Source organism: Phoca vitulina, unplaced genomic scaffold (assembly GCF_004348235.1).
Source record: "Phoca vitulina isolate PV1807 unplaced genomic scaffold, GSC_HSeal_1.0 scaffold68, whole genome shotgun sequence".
NCBI lineage: Eukaryota > Metazoa > Chordata > Mammalia > Carnivora > Phocidae > Phoca > Phoca vitulina.
Window position 1 is genome coordinate 4,601,416 of NW_022589771.1, and position 18,523 is coordinate 4,619,938.

An 18,523-nucleotide genomic window follows, 5' to 3' on the forward strand; every position below is an offset into this window, starting at 1 on the left:
CCAAAAATTAAGTTTCTGTGCCTATTCACTTGAAAATCACTTAAACCCCTATGACATTATTTTTAATATAAGTTTTATTTACTAGGATATTCTTTTTTCTTAAGATTTTATTTATTTATTTGATTGAGAGAGAGAGAGGGAGAGAACAAGTAGGGGGAGCGGCAGGCAGAGGAAGAAGCAGGCTCCCCACTGAGCAGGTAGCCCCATGCGGGGCTCCATCATAGGACCCCGGGATCATGACCTGAGCCGAAGGCAGACGCTTCACCCACTGAGCCACCCAGGTGCCCCTTACTAGGATATTCTTGTTAATATCTGCAGAAACCAAGCAAGATTTTTGGTGTCCTCGGGGCGTGTGGGTGGCTCAGTCGGTTAAGGATCTGACTCTTGATTTCGGCTCAGGTCATGGTCTCAGGCTTTTGAGATCCAGCTCCACATCAGGCTCCACACTGGGCATGGAGCCTATAAGATCCTCCCTCTCCCTCTGCCCCCTCCCCCATCTAACAAAAAAAAAGGAAGAAAGAAAGAGAATGAAACAAGACTTTCAGTGTCCTCAGCTTGCTCTTTTAGCCTTTCCTTGATAGACTCTTCTTTTGGTCTATACTTGAGCTTCTCCTGCCCAGAAGATGAAGAGTGGGTTCCAACCACCGATGTTGGGCCGAAGGCACTACCATTGTCATAGTTCAGTGGACGGTCCAGCTCAACCAGGAAGCAACACAGCCTCCCACTCACGACGGCAGCGTGGCTGGGCTCACCACAGTGGTGCATGGAGGGCCGCCCGTGGTGGCGATGATGTGTTTTGGGAGTCACATTGTTAGGGTCCGGAGCTGACGGCCGAGAAAGAAATCTTGAGACGTCTTCAGTGCAAAAAGGTGGTTTTATTAAAGCCCGGGGACAGGACCCGTGGGCAGAAAGAGCCGCTGTCCTGGGATTGTGAGCATGGTGAGAGGTGACTGATTATATACTTTGGGGCTGGGGGAAGTAAAGCGAAAGGAAATTCCAAAAGGACGTTCATATGCTAAAGAAGACTCACAGGATATCGAAAGCCCTGCCATTTCTAGTTAAAGTTGTTTTTCCCTCTAGCAAAGCATTAACATGAAGACAGTTGGGAGTTTCCTGGAGGAACAGTACACTCTGCCCGCCTCAAGTATTTGTCAATGGGCTGTAGGTTATAAGGACATTCCATTTTATCTCCATTTCCTTCGGCCTTTGTTCCCCACATCACTGGCAGGAACCACAGGGGCCAAGAGGACTTTTAAGGACCACCCAGGCTGGAGGACGCGCTGGGACTCTAGGAAGGAAGAGGAGCCCTGGGGGGCACTTTTGGGACCCCTGTTGTTCCTTCCTTCCTTCATTAGTTAAAGAAATATGTGCTGAGCACCTCGGCCTGCCAACCTGGGTTCTAGGCATTTGGCATGTGTCAACACACAAGACAGGCAAGGAATGCTGTCCGTGTGGACTTCCCGGGCTGCGGGAGGGCGGTGTGCCCAAGACAGTGGGCTGTAAACTACAGCTCAGGGACTCAACGGGTGCGGTGTATTATAAAGTGTCAGCGCTGTGGAGGGACAGGAAGAGGAAAGGAAAGGAGGGTGGGACAGGGGATGAGGGGACGGGAGGGGAGAGTAAGGAGGGAGGAACAGGGGAAGGGGGAGGGGAAGAGGATAGAGATGGGGGATGGGAGGAGGAGAGGGGGTTGGGGAGGAGGAGAGAAGGGTGGGGAGTGGAGAGGAGGAGGTAGAGGGGAGGGGAAGGGGGTGAGGACAAGGAATGGGGATGGGAAGGAGGGAAGGGGAGAGGGAGGAAGGGGGTGTTGAGGAAGTGGGGGAGGGAGGTTGAACGACAAAATGGCAGAGGAGCATATGGGTGGGGGGCACCCGCACAGGGGCACCTGGGCAGGGCGGGGAGAGAGAGCAGCTGGCTGGGAGTGGAAACGGTGCGGGGTCACCTCTGAGCAGGGAGGTGGGGGGTGCAGTCCAGGAGCTGTCTCAGGGAAGCCCTGCAGAGCAAATTCTCCGGAGGGAGTGGGCAGCAGAGAGGCCCTGAGGGGGCACTCCCCTGAGCCCCAGAACAGCTTGAGGCTGAGCCTGAGAGGAGGCGAGAGCCTCCCCATCACTGGAAGACGTGGGTCCCGCAGAAACCATTGCAGGGGTTCCAACGGAGGGGCCACGAGGGGCGGCATGTTTTAACAGGGTCGCCGTGGTGCCTGGGCAGGGGTGCCGGCCAGGAGACCCGCTGCGAGCCTAGGGCAGGTGGGCTCGGTGGCTTGCACTGGGTGGCAGTGGAGGAGTGAGCGGCCTGTTCTGATAAATTTTGAAGGTGGAGCCAGCCTGATTCCTGACGACTGGATGGGAGGTGTGCGGGAAAGAAGAGTCAAGGATGCCACCCGCATCTGTGGTCTGAACAACCGGGATGAGTGGGATGTTAACGGAGGTGAAGAAGACAGCCGGTGGAGGACTCAGGAAGAAAGTGAGGCAGAAGCCCCATTTTGACCCTGATGAGTCTCAGATGTCCCAGTGGAGGTAGAAGCCACAGTGTGTTGGTGTTGGGAGCTGAGGACGGAGAGGGCTGAGCTGGTCACGGTTTGGGGTGAGCCCCCCGGGAGCGGGAGAGGACCCAGTACTGCGAGCCGGGCAGGCATCTCCAGCCCCGAGGGCTCCAGGGGGAGGAACCAGAGCCCGAGGAGAGGTCGGAGAAGACCCAGGGAAACAGAGGGATGGGGGTGGCCGAGAAGTCCGGAGAAGAGCGAAGACAGAACGGTCAGCCCTGGATCGAATGCTGCCGAGGGCTCGGGGCAGATGAGAACGCCTGACTCTATTCCGGGGCTCAGAGCCCAAGATGATTTTCATAACCTTGACTGTCCTTCCCTGGGTTGTACAAGCCCATCCCCAGGGTTCACACTTGGTTTCCATCAAGGGACTCCATCAGGTTCAATGTCCAAGGTGGTGACAACAGGTACTCAAGGATAGAAGCTTATTTATTTAGCCTCCAGCTTTATTTAATAAATAAATAAAAGTAAACACCCCAGCCCAAGGTTATCACGAAAAGCTGAAAAAATAGAAACACCGCAGCCAGCGCGTTCTGGGGAGAGAGGTATATGTCACCACCCAATGGCCACATTCGTAAGTAGAAAGCCACCAGCCTTCTAGAACCAGCGGGCAAGACCGTGTTCCATGCACGGAGCGCTACTGTTCTACATCCTTATAAAGGACAGATACATTAGGGTATTTTCTTTCAAAACCAAAGAAAAGCTTCCCTGAAATGGAAACAATCTAAAAATATTGATGAAGGGAAAACCCTCGAATTCTTCCTGAAGTTATTGGGGGATCCGGGACTGGGGTCCAGCGTCCCCTCCACCCAGTATGGGGCAAGCTCCTAACTCCCCGGTCTCAGTGGCCGGGCTTGTAAACTGAGGATGATAATGCTCACTGCCCACCGTTGCTTAAGGAGTAGATGAGAGAAAGTGTGTGAGAGCCGGGCGTATGGCGGCTGATAAATAGTAACTGTTACAGTGGAGATTGGCTTTAAACACATGTCCCAAGAAGATAAACTTTTTTTTTTTTAGAAGATAAACTTCTACCAGAGGGCTCATGCCCCAAACCCCCAGGAAACCCCAAAGTCCAGTCTTAACAGCAGTGGGGCCCAAGTGACCCTTAAGGGAGGGATGTCCAGGTGAGAGCCTTTGGTGCCCAGGCCTTGGGGACAGGCCACTCAGGACCTTTTCTCCGCAGCATGGAAAGGAGTATGGCCCTTTGCAGGAGTTTGGATGGCTGAAGGGAGCTGCCAAGGACAGCGCTGGCCTCTCATTCAAATCCTATGGCTGTGGTTTAAAATCGAATAGTTGGGGGCGCCTGGGTGGCTCGGTGGGTTAAGGGGCTGCCTTCGGCTCAGGTCATGATCTCAGGATCCAGCCCCGTGTCAGCCTCCCTGCTCAGTGGGCAACCTGCTTCTCCTTTTCCCTCTGCCCCTCTCCCCTGCTTGTGCTCTCAAATAAATAAAATCCTAAAAAAACAAAAACAAAAACAAAAAACAAATAGTTGCCATCCCGCTGTCTACACAGGCCTACATCCTGCTCTTTGCAGGGAGCAGAACTTTCCTGTGACTTTCTTATTGGCTCTGGACTCGGCCCCCACCCACCTGAGGGGAAAGAGCCCCAACCTCCAAGAAAAAAGCAAACACACTCCACCCTCCAAAGCCGGCCCAACCCAGCCCTGGCCAGCCAGACTGCTCACGGGGCTTAGTCAGGGAAGAAGCACACCCCACCCGCCTCTCCCTGGGCTTCTGGAAAGTGTTCACACCCCAGCCCTCAGCAGCAGCACCCGTTTGTCAATGGGGCTGGGATGTCAATATTCCACACCCAGAATGGTCCATTGAATCAGTCTCTGGTAACTTTTTTTTTTTTTTTAAAGTAAGCTGTAGACCGAACGTGGGGCCCGAACTCGTGACCTGGAGACCAAGGGTCACATGCTCCACCGACTGAGCCAGCCAGGCCCCCCAAGCGTCTGGTAATGTTTTATAATGGCATCACTGAAATCCTAGGTTTTTAAATTAAAAAAAAAAATTAAAAATAATGGTTTAACCTATATTTTCCTATCACCGTCAATAACAATAATTGTTATTAGTTAAAATAATAGCTAAAGCACCTAAAATGTGTCAGCTCTGTGTGAGGCGATTGCCATGTTTTGCATCTTAATTTCACGGTGTCCAACGAAGTAGGCTTTATCTCCCACCTCACAGATGGGGAAGCCAAGGAAGCGTGAGGGGGCACAACACATGGTGTCAGAATTCAGCCCTCGTGTGTGTGTGTGTGTGTGTGTGTGTGTGTGTGAGAGAGAGAGAGAGAGAGAGAGAGAGAGAGGAGAGACCAGCGTGTCTCCCTCCCTCTTCAGATAACCCTCCCCGCCTTCCCCGCCCCATCCAGCCCCACCCCACCCTGGCCCAACTCTGGGCTCTTCCTCCTCCTTCCTCCTTATCCCACCCCCTCTCACCCAACTACAAGAGTGGGTGAAATCTGGAGTTTGGTTCTCTACCAGCCTCTTCCGTTTCAAGAATTTGTTCTTTTTTTTTTTAATTTTTAAAATTTAAATTCAATTAATTAACACATAAAGTTTCAGAGGTAGAAGTCAGTGATTCATCAGTTGCATATAACACCCAGTGCTCGTCACATCACGTGCCCTCCTTAATGCCCATCACCCAGTTACCCCATCCCCCCACCCACCTCCCGTCCAGCAACCCTCAGTTTGTCTCCTAGAGTTAAGAGTCTCTTACGGTTTGTCTCCCTCTCTGATTTTGTTTTGTTTTATTTTTTCCTCTCTTCCCCTATGATCCTCTGTTTTGTTTCTTAAATTCCACATATGAGTGAGATCATATGATAATTGCCTTTCTCTGATTGACTTATTTCGCTTAGCATAATACCCTCTAGTTCCAAAAACATTGTTGTAAATGGCAAGATTTCATTTTTTTTTTAAGATTTTATTTACTTATTTGAGAGAGAGAGATCACAGAGGGAGAGGGAGAAGCAGACTCACTGCTGAGTAGGGAATGTGAGGCTCGATCCCAGGACCCCGGGATCATGACCTGAGTCAAAGACAGACACTTAACTGACAGCTATCCAAGTGCCTAGAGATTTCATTCTTTTTGAAGGCTGAGTAGTATTCCATTGTTTCTATATCCCACATCTTCTTTATCCATTTGTCTGTCAATGGACATCTGGTCTCTTTCCATAGTTTGGCTATGGTGGACATTGCTGCTATAAACATTGGGGTGCATGTACCCCTTCAGATCACTACATTTGTATCTTTGGGGTAAATACCTAGTAGTGCAATTGCTGAGTCATAGGGTAGCTCTGTTTTCAACTTTTTGAGGAACCTCCATACTGTTCTCCAGAGTGGCTACACCAGCTTGCATTCCCACCAACAGTGTAGGAGGGTTCCCCTTTCTCCTCGTCCTCGCCAACATCTGTCATTTCCTGACTTGTTAATTTTAGCCATTCTGACAGGTGTGAGGTGGTATCTTGTTGTGGTTTTCATTTGTATTTCCCTGACACCAAGTGATGTTGAGCATTTTTTCATGTGTCTGTTGGCCATTTGGATGTCTTCTTTGGAGAGGTGTCTGTTCATGTCTTCTGCCCATTTCTTGATTGGATTATTTGTTTTTTGGGTGTTAAGTTTGATAAGTTCTTTTCAGATTTTGGATACTAGCCCTTTATCTGGTAAGACACTTGCAATATCTTCTCCCATTCTGTCGGTTGTCTTTTGGTTTTGTCGACTGTTTCCTCTGCTGTGCAGAAGCTTTTTATCTTGATAAAGTCTCAATAGTTCATTTTTGTCAAGAATTAGCTCTTAAGGGGAGCCTGGGTGGCTCAGTCGTTAAGCATCTGCCTTCGGCTCAGGCCATGATCCCTCTCCCACTCTTTTTTTTTTTTTTAAGATTTTATTTATTTGACAGAGAGACAACGAGAGAGGGAACACAAGCAGGGGGAGTGGGAGAGGGAGAAGCAGGCTTCCCACTGAGCAGGGAGCCCGATGCGGGGCTCGATCCCAGGACCCTGGGATCATGACCTGAGCCGAAGGCAGATGCTTAACGACTGAGCCACTCAGGCGCCCCAAATAAAATCTTAAAAAAAAAAAAAGAATTTGCTCTTAACAATCATATTACTTATGTCTTTCGGTCATATTATCAACAGCTGTTCAGATTCAGCTGCCGGCGTTATTGCTATCCTGGGTCACTGTTGCTCACACACCACACCTTCGTTGTCTGGAATGCCTCCTCCTGATTCATTTCTTTTTCATTTGGTTGGCACTGTCTTGAGGAAGAGCTTTGCTAGGCATGGCCCTTTTCTGCACCCCATGCTCTCCTCACTTCCCTCCCACAGGAAAGACAGATTCTGGAACCGATGCTTTTCACCTTGGACCTGCTGTGCTCCTGTCTTCTGCCATTCAGGATCCTAGAGATGAGCCCATGTCACCCAACACAAGGTACAAACCATTTTTATCTTCAGAATTCCTAAGTGCCTTTCAAAATAATCCCACCCAGTCTTTGGTGAAAAGTTGTGATCCAATGTCTTCAGCTCAATGAACACTTGTTTCTCTGATCACCTTTCTCTTCTCTGTTCTCCCTTCCTGGACTCCTGGGAGGTGAAAGACAAGATCTCGTGGATTTCCCTTGGTTGTAAATACTGCCTTTCATGGTTCTCCCTCATCTGTCCTTTTGCTTTGTGGTGGCAACAATTCTTTGAGTTACACTGAGCTGCTAATCCAGCCCATCAGGCTTCAGCTCTATCCTTCTGCCATTTGCTATCTCTCCTCAGTTTTTCTTTTATTCTCAAAAATTATGGCTTTTTCGCAAGAATTCTTCTTTGAGCTCCAATTGCTCATTTCTTTTAAACACTAAAATCTTTTCATTCCTTCATATAATAGCTTCTGATACTTCCCTGGGTGGGGGGGAATAGCTCAAAATTAGTTCAAAAATATTGGCTCAATGGCCCTTTTCAGCCACTGACTCTCCTCATGTGCCTGGGAGCTTCTCATTGTCTGTGCATACTTACAAGCAAAAGCAGAGCCTGATGAATTCTGGTGGCTGGCATGGGCTCTCTCTGCAACTAGTTGAGTGGGAGTCTTCAGGAGAGAGTAGAGAATGAAATTGGAGGTGGGGGTGAGCTGACATGCTTCCTCTTGGAAATGGTGCAGAGGCAGGATGGGGACAGGTGGGCAAGAGCTAAGAAACCCGCTCACAGGGGGTGGCTGCCATTTTGAGCCAAGTGGGTGGTTGTGAGCCCTTGAGTCTGCAGGCAAAGGCTGACGGTCACTCCGTGTGCGACGCTCTGACGGAATTTCTCATATTTCTCACGAGTACTCCCGTAACTGCTCCAGGTTTGCCCACCCACCCTTCCAGCCTCTGTGCTGATGGGATATCTCTAAGAGGTCAGAGGGAAAGCCAGAGAAGCTCATGGCGGGGTCCAAGCATGTTTGGGCATTTCAGGAATGCCTGAGAACCCCCTCCCCTTCCTTTTTATTATGGCATCCCAAAGTGAACTGCAGTCCTACCCTCTCCTCTCTGGGTCCTTGCTTTTCTCTAAGTGCCCTGCCAGACCAGAAGTCCCACACACCCTGCAGGCAGCCCACAGGGGCAAGCAGGTCAAAGGCTAGGTTTGGCTGTTTTACCTACAGGGAGGGCCTTGCCTCATTATCGTCTCGGGAATTCCTTTGCCTTCCCCTCCTCCAACCCCACCCAGATGACCCACTGTGGGCTGCTGCACCCTGAGTTTGTTGGTTGAGGTTGGGACTCTGTATGCCGAGCTGGAGGGGCAGGTGGTTTCCCGGCCCACGTTGCTTCTCTCTCGAGCGATGTTGAGACAGATCTGAGCGACAGTGGACCAGCCAGGGGCTCTGAAACCCCGCTGAGCCCAAGACCCACAGAAGCAGGTGTGACAGTGCAGAGGCTGGAGACTTCTCTGCACTTTCTTTACTTGTCTCCTCCCCTGCGTCCGTTCTGCACTCTTTGTGCCTCCAATGAACTCATAAATCCACAGAGAGGACAGTCCCATTCTCCAAATGGCCCCTGTCCAAACAGATGCTTGAATTTGTCTTCCTCCAGACTTTTTACCAGGAAAGGGATGCCATCGAGGCTTTCAGAAGGTGACCAGAATAAATACAGCACATTAAAGAAGACGTGTGTGCAGCCGAAGGAGTCGTCTGCGGCCGCCGAGCCGCTTCTGGTTTTGCCACTCAGGGACTCCACCTGCCTTGGCATTAATATCAATTAATTCTGACAATGTAAAGATCAAAGGCCACAGGACAGCTGTGAACTCCAGAAGGATGCTAACTCCAGTAAAGAGGATCCCCCTTCTCACCTGTGGGATCCTAGCCAAATGACTCCTAGGCTCCAGAATGAGGACGGGAAGCGGTTCCCAGAGCAACGGGAATGACAGAGAAGCTCCGTTACAGAGAGGGAAGGAGGCCATTCAGACCGAGTTCTAGAACTGAGGAAGGATGACAGTGCAGGTAGGCACCCACCAAATCCCAGAAACACACAGCTGAGGGGCCAAGTCTTAAAACCCAAGATTTTTTCAGGGAAGCAAACGTTAACCCAATGACTCCTATGTCCACGTGGGTTACTCTATGTCATTGACTGTCATGATGGTAAAATACACACCTCAGGGGCGCCTGGGTGGCTCAGTCGGTTAAGCGTCTGACTCTTGGTTTCGGCTCAGGTCATGATCTCAGGGTCGTGAGATCGAGCCCACATCGGGCTCCACACTAGGTAGGGAGTCTGCTTTAGATTCTTTCTCTCCCTCTCCCTCTGCTCCCCCATCTAAAAAATTTAATTAATTAAGAAAATACACGCCTCAGCAGAAAGAACCATTATTTCATGAATCACTAAGAAAGGATATGTTACCATTAACCCATGACAGGATACTTTCTCATCACTTGGGTTATCTGTTTCATATCTGTGAAAGAGGATTGGAGCCCTATGTAGCCATTCCTGTGTGAACATAAAATACAGGTGAATAGACTGGTAAGTTATTCTCAACATTTTTCATGTTCTGGCCCATTCTTCAAAGCATTGTGGACTCGTAGTGGTCAATATCCATGTTTTTCCATATGATGTTGATAAGGACAATCTGTGTCCTAAGATGGCCGACCGAGGCAGCAAGAGAGTCCCAGTCCTTGCCCCGGGGCTCTTCCGGGTTCTTCTCCCTGCTCTGCTTCCCGCACGCACCAATCCGGGTTCTTCTCCCTGCCCCGCTTTTCGCACGCGCCAAAAGTGCCAAGTATGCGGGAGTAGAAGTGTATAAATTGCCCCCTTTGTTTGTGCTCGGGGCTCAGACCTTTGGAGACCACTCTCCTCTGAGCCCGCCAGCGTTAAATAAACCTCCTGTCCTCCAAGGTCTCTGGGTGCCGCTTGGTTCTTCCATCGGGCGATCCAGTCCAGGTTCCGTAACAATGTCATCCTCTGTGCCAGTAAGGCGTGAGGGGATGGTTTCCTGAAGAGTGGTACTTTAGTTTCCTCTTGGGGCTGTAATAAACTGCCCCAGACTCAGTGACTGTGACACGTGAATTTTATTATCTGACACTATGAGACGAGGTCAGAGGTCTCACCTGGGCCTCCCTCGGCTAAGGTCAAGGTGTAGGTGGGGTTGCTTTCTTTTCTGGTGGCTCTAGGGGACAGTGGCTTTTCTCACCCTTGCAAGGTTCTCAGGCCACCTGCGTTCCGTGGCTTGTGGCCCCTTCCTCCCTCTTCAAAGCTAGCAAAACCACATCCCTCGAACCACAGCTGGGAAAGGTTCTCTGGCTTTAAAGATGCACAAGGTTAGATTGGGCCCCGCCGGATAATCCAGGATACGTTGCTCATCCCAAGGGCCTTAACTTAGTCACATCTGTGAAGTCCCTTCTGGCACATAAGGTAATGACTCACAGACCCTGGGGATTTGGATGTGGGTATCCTGGGAGACCATTATCTTGCCTCACACAAGTGGATCCCTACTGTGGTCTCCAGGAGACTCCCAGCCCCAGACACCTTCTCGTAAGCATTCATGCTTGGCTTTCTTAACATTGCCTGCAAGTATCAACAGAAAGTTCTAGGCAACCCCCAAACTCATACAGCTTTCACAAATGAGCCTTCAACTGTTTGGTAACTGAAATGTTGAGGGGAGTGCTTTTCGATCATGGCACCAGGAATACCAACCAGATACATGCCTTCACAGCTACAGACATCTGTGTCCCAGCTTCGGAGCAGTTAAAATGTGAATAGAATCAAGGGGTTATGGGATATAATTTCATTCTAACAAGGAGCCCCCTAAAGCAAGCAGATAAGCCATACTGCTACACAACGTCAGGGGACCCCATCCATGCTGAATCTCTGAAACCGCACCGCGGAGGTGGGCACCAGACACACGTGGAAGGAAATCTAGGTCCCAGAGCAAAGGAGAGGTACTGGGCATAGTCCCAGGGGCTGAGGCAGAATCACAACTTGATCACAGGTCTCGGGGCTCGGGACTATGCACTTGCCATTGGCCGTGCTCTCCACACTGGCTGCAAGAGCAGGGCTGCTGGTGGACACACACTTGGGAACCTCCGTGACTTGGGAGCGAGCCCATCTCTCCAGGCAGAGCCTTGCCTGGTTGGCCCCAGCTGATGGAGTGTTGCCCTGATGGGCCTTGTTTATCCAGCCACTGTGCTCCGGAGAGTGGACAGGGCTTCTTGTACAGGGAGATCTATTTGAAATGCATGAGGGATACTTGGTATTTATTTATTTTTTTTTAAAAAGATTTTATTTATTTATTTGACAGAGAGAGACACAGTGAGAGAGGGAACACAAGCAGGGGGAGTGCGAGAGGGAGAAGCAGGCTTCCCACTGAGCAGGGAGCCCAATGCGGGGCTCGATCCCAGGACCCTGGGATCATGACCTGAGCCGAAGGCAGACGCTTAACGACTGAGCCACCCAGGCACCCAAAGGGATACTTGGTATTTAAAGGGAAGTCGGAGGTGAGTCTTATTTTCCTCTGTCCTAAAATGTGCCTGATGAGTCCTTTGGAGAAGGCAGCCTGCTTCAGGTAAAAGAACACAAGCTTTGGAGGCTGACTCCGCGGGTGCAAACCTGGTTCATCACTACTTGCTGGCATCTCAGGCAGGTCTTCGGTGCCCTGTGCTTAGCGCTCTCCCCTGCGGCGCGGGCACAGGAAGCCTGCCCCGGAGTGGCAGAGGATGCGAAGCCCGCAGCGTCCGGACGTGGTAGGAGCTCGGGGCTGTTGTCCTTCACTGTCTCTCCTAAGTGGGGACATCTGCCGTCCCTGCTTCTCACTGTCCAAGAGTCAGAATGAGGCCGGGTGCGTGACAGCGCAGCTGCATGGGGCCAGCCCCCAGCAAACAGAACGAATGCCCCCGTCTCTATAGCACTCATGAGTCCCGCTCTCTCAACACTCAACGTTCACTTCTCCCTCTCCGTGCCCCTTGTCGCCTCCTCATGGATTCTTGCAGCGGCCTCCTAACTGGTCTCCCGTCTCCAGGCTCAGCACCACCCACCTCTCCTCCGCCCCAGCTGGAGCGGGGTTTCCAAAACGAACATGTATTTGTGGTATGTCTCCTGCTAAACTGGCATCTCTGATGGAAGGGGCTATTCGCCCCACGTGGCTGTAGCTCTAACGTGGTCAGTGGCACAGAGGGCTCAGATTGTCCATTAAGCGAGCCACGGGGATGCTCTGTGGGATCGCCTGGTGGCTTCACCTTCTGTATGCCCCCCGGGGAAGGTGTTCTGGGGGTCTTCTCCAGCTAGACCATCCTGTGATCCCCCGGAGGCCACATGGCAGGGCTGGTAAGGGGCACAGGCTCTGAAGTCACCAGAATCTGAGTCCCAGTCCCACCTCTCAGCCGTCCGATATCAACTCTGTGCCTCAGTTTCTCATCTGTAAAATGGGAATCATAATGGTGCCTGCTAACAGAGTTATTAGTAGGATTATATATTTCCCTGAGAATACTGACTGGCATGTTCTCTATCAACCCGTATTATTTTGAAATCAATCTCATTTCATTCATAAATATTGCAGCATGTCTGCCCTAGATAATACCTCTTATACACACACACACACTCAATACCATCATTACATCTAAAATTATTAATAATAATTCCATAACATCTTCCAACCAGTGTTCAAATTTCTCTAATTTTCTTTTTTTTTTTTTTAGTTTTTTTTTATTTATTTACTTGACAGAGAGAGACACAGTGAGAGAGGGAACACAAGCAAGGGGAGAGGGAGAGGGAGAAGCAGGCTTCCCGCAGAGCAGGGAGCCCGATGCGGGGCTCGATCCCAGGACCCTGGGACCATGACCTGAGCCAAAGGCAGATGCTTAACGACTGAGGCACCCAGGCGCCCCTCTCTAATTTTCTTATAAGTAACTTTTCCTTTTTGTTCAATCAGGATTCAAGTAAGATACCTATATTGCAACTGATTGATAAGTCTTGGGACTCTTCAGAATCTGTAGCAAGGGTTGGCAAACTTTTTCTGTAAAGGGTTAGACAGTAAATATTTTAGCCCTCAAAGCCAAGTCGTCTCTCTTGCCACTACTTAAATGGGCATGGCTGTGTTTCAATAAAGCTTTATTCATAAAAACAGGCATCAGGGCTGAGTTGGCCCCCAGGATGTGATGTGCCGATCTGTGATGTAGAGGTTTAGTCAGATTCAGGTTCGATTTTCTTTTCTTTTTTTTTTTTTTTTTTAAAGATTTTATTTATTTGACAGAGAGGAAACACAAGCAGGGGGAGTGGGAGAGGGAGAAGCAGGCTTCCCACTGAGCAGGGAGCCCGATGTGGGGCTCGATCCCAGGACCCTGAGATCATGACCTGAGCTGAAGGCAGACGCTTAACGACTGAGCCACCCAGGCACCCCAGGTTCGATTTTCTAGTGAGAACATTTCCCTGGTAGCATTGTGGACTTCCACCAGGAAGCACAGAACGTTGGGTGGTCTCTGTTTTGTGTGCAAAGCTATCAGCCATGTATGCTCCATGATGGCAATGTTCCAATCCCATCATTTCTTCTTCATTTATTAGCTGCCATCCTTCTGTAAAGAGAAATTTCCCCTCAACAATTATTTGGTTATACTGAGGTAGAGTTTGTACAGGAAACTCAAGATAATAAATGCTTGATTCTTGGGGCGCCTGGGTGGTTCAGTCGTTGAGTGTCTGCCTTCGGCTCAGGTCATGGTCCCATGGTCCTGGGATCGAGCCCCGCATCGGGCTCCCTGCTCAGCGGGAAGCCTGCTTCTCCCTCTCCCACTCCCCCTGCTTGTGTTCCCTCTCTCGCTGTGTCTCTGTCTGTCAAATAAATAAATAAAATCTTTAAATAAATAAATAAATAAATGCATGAATAAATGCTTGATTCTTTTCCTTTCTCTGCCAGTTTTTAAAAATAATGCATTGGGCTCCTTAGCAGTCTTCAAAAACAATCAATGTACTTTTTCAAAGAACATTATGAACGAATAGGTTTCAACATAATTGAAGTGTTTTGAGCCATTATAGTTATTACTTTCAATGATGTTTGAATTGCCCCGGTTCTGCCCCAGCTCTGGACAGGGCCTCCAGAGTCTTTGGTAACATTCTTGCTTTCTGGTATGACAAAATGGTCCAGGGTCACCATGCTCGGTTTCTTCCCCAGACCTATAATCAGCCTTCTCTGGGGAGCCGCAGTTTGCGTTACAGTGAAGTGATATTTAGAAGCCCTAATGTAGGCTCTATGGGTGCTCATTGTATGTAGGCCTTTCCAATAGATGCAGCAGGCTTATTACTATTTTCTTAAGATTTTCTTTATTCATTTGTGAGAGAGAGAGAGAATGCAAGCAGGGAGAGGAGCAGAAGGAAAGGGAGAGAGAGTGGGAGAAAATCTCCAGCAGACTCCGCCCTGAGTGCAGATCCTGATGTGGGGCTTGGTCCCACCACCCCAAGATCACGACCCAAGCCAAAACCAAGAGTCAGACACTCAACTGACTGATACTCTCAGGTATTCCAAGGCTTATTTTTTTAAATATGAAAGATCTCGGGGCACCTGGGTGGCTCAGCCTGAGAAGCATCTGCCTTCGGCTCAGGTCATGATCCCAAGGGTCCTGGGATCCAGCTCCACATTGCGCTCCCTGCTCAGCGGCAAGTCTGCTTCTCCCTCTCCCTCTGCCCCTCCCCCCTGCTCATGTGCTCTCTCTCTCGAATAAATAAAATCTTTGATTTAAAAAAAAAGGATCTCAGGAATACCTACTGAAATTTCCAAATCAATTCAGGACCACGCGGCTCCTGAATCTCTTCAGTCTGACACCTTGTCCCCTTTCTCCCATGCTCTACTTCCTGGTTCACCTGGGCAGCTTTTAAAACTAGCAGTTTACCACTAGGAGGCTGGTCCCAAACCAACTGAATGGGAAGAGGCACAGGCAGAATACCCCAGGTGATTCACTGAGCAGCCAGGCTTGGCTCTGAGGAACGAGCATGGAGTGCTGCCCAGGGGCTGGGTAGGAATACAGATGGAGAAAAGTCTACTAGTCTGTCCATTTGGGAGTGGAGTTTTGTAGGGTGAAGAGTGACTGGAGTTGGAGGAAGTTGAGCTAAGGAGGCCAGGCAGCTCTTTCACCAAGTGTGGCTATAAGGGGAAGGAGAAAAGGCCCAGTAACCGGCAGAAGTGGGATGAAGATGGGTTTAAAAAAAGAGAAGTGGGGGCTGTAAGCATGTTTGTAAGTTTCTGAGAAGGAACCAGGAGACAGGCAGAAAATGAAGCTACAGGAGAATAAAGAGATGAGCTGATAAGCTCTCACAGGGCTGCAGGTGGCTGGTGTCCGCCTCTTGCTAAGTGTGGGAGGCACTCAGAGGAACGAGCCCTTTGAGTCTGCAAACTCAAGAGCAAGGACCAGATCTTACTTCACCCTTCTCTTCCAGCAGCTGACACAGTGCCTGATACAGAGGAGTCATTATAGGTTGAAAATGTAGATGCAAACGTAGAAACCAAAGATAGTACACGCAGCAGTTCTCCAAGTATGATCTGACCCTTTCAAGAGACTTGCGAAAATGCAAAATAACCATTCTTCTCACTTTTTGAAAAGATTAGTTTTCATTAAAATGTTATTTTATGTTGTTGTATAATGGGTTTATTAAAACTCCTTGGGGTCCTCAAACTTTTTTTTTTTTTAAGGTTTTATTTTTAAGTAATCTCTGTATCACGTGGGGCTTGAACTCATGACGCTGAGATCAAGACCTGAGCTGAGATCGAGAGTGGGCTGCTTAACCCACTGAGCCACCCAACTGCTCCATGGGGGTCCCCAATTTTTAAGAGAGTTAAAGGGCCCTAAGACCCAAAATTTGAGAATTGCTGGTGTAAAAGGAGCTCAGAGCTAGCGGTAAGAAAAGGTGAACATCAACAAACACACCAATGACAATCTTCCTGGCCAAGCACCACGTTCTTCTGGAAGGAATCCCTGGTTGGCTCCTTGCACAGGAGGGTGAGACCTGTCCTCACCTTCTGCTGTCCAGGGGAGCTCTTGGTGAGGATGTTTGCTCTTTACAAGGAGGATGGGCCAGTCTCACTTGTAGGCCCTGGTTTTTCTGAGTGGCCCCAGGAAGTGCATGGCTGGGGGCCCTCAGTGCATGGAGGGGGCATGGGGCAGTTTGAAGAGGATGCAGGGGTGTTGTAGGTGCATGAGGGGTCCACCTTCTTCCCCCTCCTCGCCCATGCTATGGGAAGTGGCTTCTTTCTTAGAGAAGTGCTTCTGGAAGGATATAAAGAGTCTCTAATGCTGCCCCCTGAGAGGCCTGCCCCATAGGGCTTCAGGGAGAACACCTGGCAGATGAAATGATTCTTTCCCAGACCCAGCCAGCACCCTCGTTCTGAGGAGGGGTCAAGAACCGCGAGACCATTCATAAAACAGAGATGGCCAAGGGGACCGTCATCAGATGCTGTCACTTCAGCCCACATTATTTTCTGATGAGACAGCTCTGCCATCCATTAAAACTGCATGAGCTCCTCTGTGACTATATCTTAATGCATCTGTTTTCCCGTAAACTTAAAACTAGCCCTTTCAAAATGAAAAGTTCATGAATACTCACACTAGGTGGAGTCAGGAGCACCATGAAAGACAAACCTTAATTAGACTTGATTTTTAAAATTTTCCCTTGAGGTTTTTAATTATTAGGGCAAATGTCTCTAATGTTGAACTTCACGTCAGGTAGCCCCATTGCCAATGTCCTTAATAAATTCCATGTGCTTTTTACAAGGTTATGTCCTTCTGAGAACTGTCTGCACGTCTTTCTGAACCCCTCAAGACTGGACACTAAGGAGTATAAATAATCATTCTTTAAAAATTACACTTCCTCTACAACCTTGAATTTGAAATGTGAATATATGAATATAATAGCTCTGGAATTACTATGCAGATTTATGGGGATATCAATTTAGGTTATATCACAGGCCCAACTAGGCCTTTCTTTTTGAGGCTGGGGATTTGTTAAAGTTGGGATATAGTTTGGAGAGAACGGGATTCTTATATACACAACTGAAGGTCTCTGACATATGGGTCTCTTGCAGAGGTAGACCTGATTCTAAAATTGAGAAGACAGGAATAAAAATCAAATCTTGAACAGAAGTAGCTGAAAATTATAGGGAGGAATGAAGCTTTGCTCCAACCTTCCCACTGTTTGAAGATGGGTTTGTTTGTTTTTCAAAAACAGCCAGCATAATTCAGCCGGAGGAGGTAGAAAGATTTTTCTGCTCCTTATTTCAGTAGAAATCAATGGGCTTTAGCTGGTGCAACTGCCCCCCCCCCCCCCGCGTTTAGTACCTGAAATAAAATAACCCTCGTTGTTTGCACTACTGCGCTACTTGGTCTTGGTGTGCACCGCTAAACAAGTATTAATTAGATAATCCTCCAAGGGCCGGCGGGGCGGGGATGGAAGGCAGCGGTCCAGACTTGGCGGCCCTGATTTGTGCATCGTGACTGCAACTTGCTCGGTGGACTGAGGGAGTCCTGGGGGAGGTGAAGGAGCAGCTCCCGGCAGCTTCTTGTCTGCATTATGGACGAGGACGAGCGTGGAGCGAAGAAGCCCAAGCTCAAAGCCAGCAGTGGACCCCACCTCCCCCGCGGCAACGGTGGGCGCGTGGGGGAGCCGAGGCCCCGGGCGGCAGCAAAGGCAGCCAAGCCCGCTTCCCCCTCCCCCCAAGATTTCTAGGGAGAGGTCTCCAAAGCTCTCGCGCTCTCCCTGCCTCCCCCCAGCCCCAGCAGCCAGGGGCCAAAGTGGGGATAGGGGAGAGGGAGTGAGGAGGAACCGGGGTGGGGGCGGGGGTTCAGCGCACGGGAAATGCCCGGAGATGCAGCCAGACTCCCGTGGGCTTAAGTGCGGCAGGGACGAACTTAGCGAGGGGAGGTGCTGACTCCTGATGAAGCTCGCGGCTCTCTGACCATTCCCTACTCCCCTCTCTGACCCTCAAGTCACCCCCCCACCGCTGCGGGGGCCCCCTCGCGCGCGGGGCCATGGGGCCAGTTCAGGCCCTCGCTGCCCCTTTAAGGGTTCCCGAAACTTTCCCCCTGGTAGCAGACGAGCCTCGTCACATCCGTTGGCCGTAGCAGCGGGGCGCGTTCCGAGGAAATTCGGGACTCGAGTTTTCCCGGGGAAGAGGCGCGGCCCGAGACGAGCGAGAGAGTGGGTAGGGCGCGCCCGGTGTGCTCCGGCGGACCCCGCGCTCAGCTGTGACCTTGGCCGCGGGGGAGGGGCCCGGGCCCTGCGGGGCAGCCGCCGCCCGCCAGAGGGGGCAGCGGCGACCAACTTGCTCAAGTTGGCGGCGCGGGCTGGGGCGGCTCCGGCTCCGGCGCCTCCTCCCGCTTCCCCGGTCCTCCTCCCGCGGCGCTCCTCCCAGCCGCCGCCGCCCGCCCGGTGCGCGCTCAGCCCTGCCCGCAGCCCCGCGCCGAGCCGCCGCCGCCACCACCGCCGCCGCCACCGCCGCCGGACGGGACGGGCCCGGCCGGGCGCGCCCCCCGGGCCCCGCCGCGGGCATGGGCGCGCAGGCCCC